The sequence below is a fragment of the Arachis hypogaea genome, chromosome 4, assembly GCF_003086295.3.
Source record: "Arachis hypogaea cultivar Tifrunner chromosome 4, arahy.Tifrunner.gnm2.J5K5, whole genome shotgun sequence".
In the NCBI taxonomy this organism is placed as follows: domain Eukaryota; kingdom Viridiplantae; phylum Streptophyta; class Magnoliopsida; order Fabales; family Fabaceae; genus Arachis; species Arachis hypogaea.
The window spans coordinates 1,424,082-1,429,090 of NC_092039.1; positions in this window are offsets into that span (position 1 = coordinate 1,424,082).

Below are 5,009 nucleotides of genomic sequence, written 5' to 3' on the forward strand. Positions count from 1 at the left end.
AAAAATCTTTGTTACCCATGATATGATGAAATTATTCACGTATATATCAATTAATTATTCTATATTATTTTATCAAAAATATTTTTATTATAATTATATTATAATTAATATTTAATGAATAATATATAATTATACTAATTTAGGAACATATATTCATTATAATTATATCAAATCAATATTTAATGCATTATTAAAAAATTATCTTAATAATAAGTAATTTACATATTTATTTTTGTTTTACTAAAGTCTATATATAGTGTTTTCGTGTGGTACATGAATCTAAATTTGAGAGTCAATTCATAATTTTATATTTAGTATTTTTTTTACTACTTCATAGAATAAGAATGTATTCTTCGTTTTTTATTGAAGTTGATCCTTTTAAGGTACAATTTATAATTTTTTATAATATTTTTCATATACTCATTCTATTATATTATTTTTTTGATCATTTATTATTTGTTATTACTCTAAGTTATTCTTACCGTCTAATGTTCCAGTTCGATTGTCTTTCACCACAATCATTTACAATGCATCACATCCATGAAATACCTCATCGAGTTATCTTCACTTATTCGGGTTCCAATTACATGGATGTAAGCGTTCAAAGAAGGGGCAATAGTCTCTACTTTACCGAAGGATGGTTGGATCTACTCACCTATTATGACCAACCTAATGGAATGTGGTTAAAGCCAGATTTCTTAGAAAGAGCTCGGTTTTTTATTGAGGAATTGCATCCACAGAACTTTATAGGACACGTTCAAGTTCCATCCCCTCCATGCTTTTTACGTCTGCCCGAAAATCTTCGAAGTGGAGCACATAATGAGATTCAATTCCCTCAGTTTAAGTTCAGTTTTGCTAAATTCGTGACAAATTCAGATATGCAATTTCAACGATTGGTAATATATTTAAATTTTCTTATTTTAAGTTGTTCATTATTAGAATAATTTTTTAACATATTTTGATTTTTTTCAGAAATTACCAACTTTCTTTTGCATGATTTTGCACGAATTCTAAATATTGAAACTTACGATTTTATTTTAGTTGGTTGTCGTTATAAGAATGATTTTATACTATACGTGATTAAATTATAATTATAGAATTTTAAATTATTGCCTCAATTTATATATTATGAATATTTTTTGTGGATATGCTATTTTTAAATAATTTAATAAAATGAAGTAGTGTCAGGTATAATTAAGTTTATTTTTATCCTTTATTTTTTTATTTGTATTTTTATTATATTTGACAAAAAATGCAACCTACATATATATTAAATCGTTGACCTAAACACAATTTATTTGCCAATAAAAATAGATTTTATCTAAAAAAAATAATGAAACATGAATAATGCATGATTATGTTATTTATTCGACTAGCTAATTAATGCAAAATCGAGTACCTTTTTTTATTCGATTGAGGTCATATTCTACTTGGTGAAAATTTCAATCACCTTAATTAAATAATGTCTTTGTGCCTTAACTTATACAGGTAGTAATATGTTACATATTATTTGGTATATCTAAGTAGTTATTTCCCATAGCGGAGATGTAAAAATCATATTAAGGTTTTTTGCCAAATAATTAGCTCATGAATAATATATGATTATATTATTTTGGAAAAATATTTTCACTATAATTATATCAAATCAATATTTAATTATGATCAAATATGTTAATTATAATTATATTATAGAATTATAATAATTACGATATTTATGTTATATATTTTAATCATTTATGTAAGTGAATAAAATACAAATCAATCAAATCAGATTATCACGGTAAATAATATGTTGTATATTATTACGGAAAATAATCCGTGGATAAAACTGAAATTATACCCGTACCATATAATTATAATTGATTAATTGGTATAAAATGAAATTATACCCGTACCATGAGTAATAATCTAAATAATTATATCTTAACAAAATATAATTTGAAATAATTTATAAATAATTATCTTAACAAAAATAATTATTTAATAATTGATTTAAAAATCAATGCAAAAAATAATTTTTAATAATAGTATTATTAACTACGTAAATAATATAATTTTAAATTATTACTTGAAATATAAATAATATATGAAAATTTATTGAGTAAATCAATGATTTTGTACCTTAATAATTTGACAATTATTACTCAATTAACCAGTTAATTGAATTAGTAATAACAATTTTCAATTTTAAATTTTGTATATTAAGTAATTATTAAAAACTGGGTAATAACGATTTACACGGAAAAATCATTGATAAATTTAATTAATCATATAGAGTTCAATATACTAACAGTTTTAGTATATTATTTATGGCAAGGAAAATTATTTGCTCAAATTTTCTAATAAAATAGTAATAATTTAAAAAAAAATTATTAATAAAATTACTAATAGTCACATTTTTATACACATGATATATGTTTTCTATATATTATTTAAATTTATGTTTTATATAACAATAATTTTATATACATTTATATATCACTTTTTTTTAATGTATTCTTAAAAATATTGGCATATAATTAATATAGATAACATATATACTTAATAAATATCTTTATTAAATTAATTATAACGATTAATACAAGATAAAAACATAAGTATAATCTAATTATAACAAGAATTCTCATCAAAGTAATTGACTAATAATTTGAATATAATTGACTAATAATAATAATAATATTATATGGACATAAAATTAATTAGTTAACAAATTGAATTTAGCTTATGGAGTTTTATTTTCTACTCAAATTTTTAAGCATTACAGATTTTTATTTTTTATATTTACGGTAACTTTTGATCATAAAAAGAAAAAAAAATTATTTTTGATTGTTTCCTATTTTATTTATTTACAGTCACAATTAAATTTGATATAATTATAGTAAGTCTCTATAATTATAGCAATATAAAACTGCTTCATATATAGCAATAATATTATACATATTTATATATCTCCTCTTTTATTTTTTTTTCAAAATTTTTACATATAATTAATGTAGACAATATATAATATTAAACTATTTTGTTATGCATATATATGAATTTATAAAATACCCCGTATAATTTATACGTATGACATAATACATATGTCAAAAAAGATTTTATATTTTTTTGTTAACCACTATTTTGTTATATGAAATTGTAATTTAAATTAAATTAATTTCTATTTATATAAAAGTTAATTTGGTTTTTTATTATTTAGCGTATTTTTCAATCAATAATTTTATACTCTTCACTTTTTTTTTCAGTTTCATTTTAAATTTTAATTTAGTACTTAAAGGTAGTGATATTCCATTGATACTGAAATAAAGTTACAAATTAAAAGAGTCCATTGGGTAGAATAAGTAAAATAATGTGATACCCATATTGCAACATTCAAATAAAACAACTTAGAATCTAAAATGTTTATCATTATCTTTTTCGCCGTCTATTATATTATCTATTCTATCTATTCTATTATATAAAAATCGAATTTTTACCTTTAATGATAGAATCAACGTAGCATGCTTCTGTTTTATTTTGTTTAATTCATTAAAGTCAATTCATTATGATGAATTAATTATATCAACTAATTGATTTGAATAGATATTTAAGTATCACACAATTCAAAATTATGTATATTAATTATTTGATTTAATTTTTATGATATATAAATTTAAGGAATAAATTAAAATAAGATAATTTATTACTTATTTAAATTGAATACAACAAATATAAATTAATTTAGTTAAAAATTTACTATTTTCTAATCTTCTATACATAAAAATGACAAAACAAAATTATAAAAATAATATTTTTATCACTTTTGCTATTTTAATTTTATTTTCTTTGCTTTTTTTATGTATAATTTTATTTTATATTAACTTTGTTTATTTAATAATAAAATATACTCATATTAATTCTATCATATAATAATATATTTTTTCCTATATTAATAAAAAAATTTTGATAGTTATCAACTATATCTAATAGAATGACTGAGAAGTAAGAATTACGAGAAGTTAAACCCAAGTTCAAAATGCTGAAACAAAGAAAGAAAAACAGTGGATATATGATTAGAGAAAAATATATAATAATGACAAAATATACTAAAACTGAATTTTTTCTCCAACTAATAAAAGTGGTGTTAATTTCTCATGAATTCATTTTTTCTCTGAAATGAAATCACTATTTTCTTTTCTAAATTTATTTTAGAAAAATATATTTATTATAATTATATTACGATTAACATTTAATGAATAATGCATGATTATACTAATTTAGAAAAATATTTTTATTATAATTATACAAAATCAATATTTAATACATTATCAACTAATAAAAGTGAGGTATCAATTCCTCACAAATTTATTTTTTCTCCAAAATGAAAGTACTATTCTCTCTTCTAAATTTGTTTTAGAAAAATATCTTTATTATAATTATATTACAATATTACAATTAGCATTTAATGAATAATGCATAATTATAATAATTTAGAAAAATAAAATAAAATTCAGTAATTTATCTTCCGACTGCATACGTGTATAGAATAACTTTTAAGAAGGAGTCATGTATAGTAAATACGGCCGATGATTGTAAAATTGCATACTAACATTGATATAATATTATTTCAGGTATATGTTTTGCAGGCATACAAAAAAAGTGTTGAGTTATTTTTTAGTAGATTTAAATTATTTATTATTTATTAGAAAACTTTGTGCATTAGAATTCTCTAATAATTTATTATTTATTTTGAGCTAATTTCGATACGTTCTTACTTGATAGTAAAACAACATATAAAAATTTGTTGGTGGGTCTAAGTATTATTAAGTTATTTATGGTCACACTGAGTATATATGTTTGATTTATTGAAGAAAGTAGATTACTAAAACCAATTAATAACTATTTTAGAGTTAATATATTTAATACTAGCTTAAGAAAAAAACAAATAATATATAACATGTTATATTTTTATTAATCAAATTATTATAATTTAAATTAATCTTAATAAAATAATTTAAAATTTTAATTTT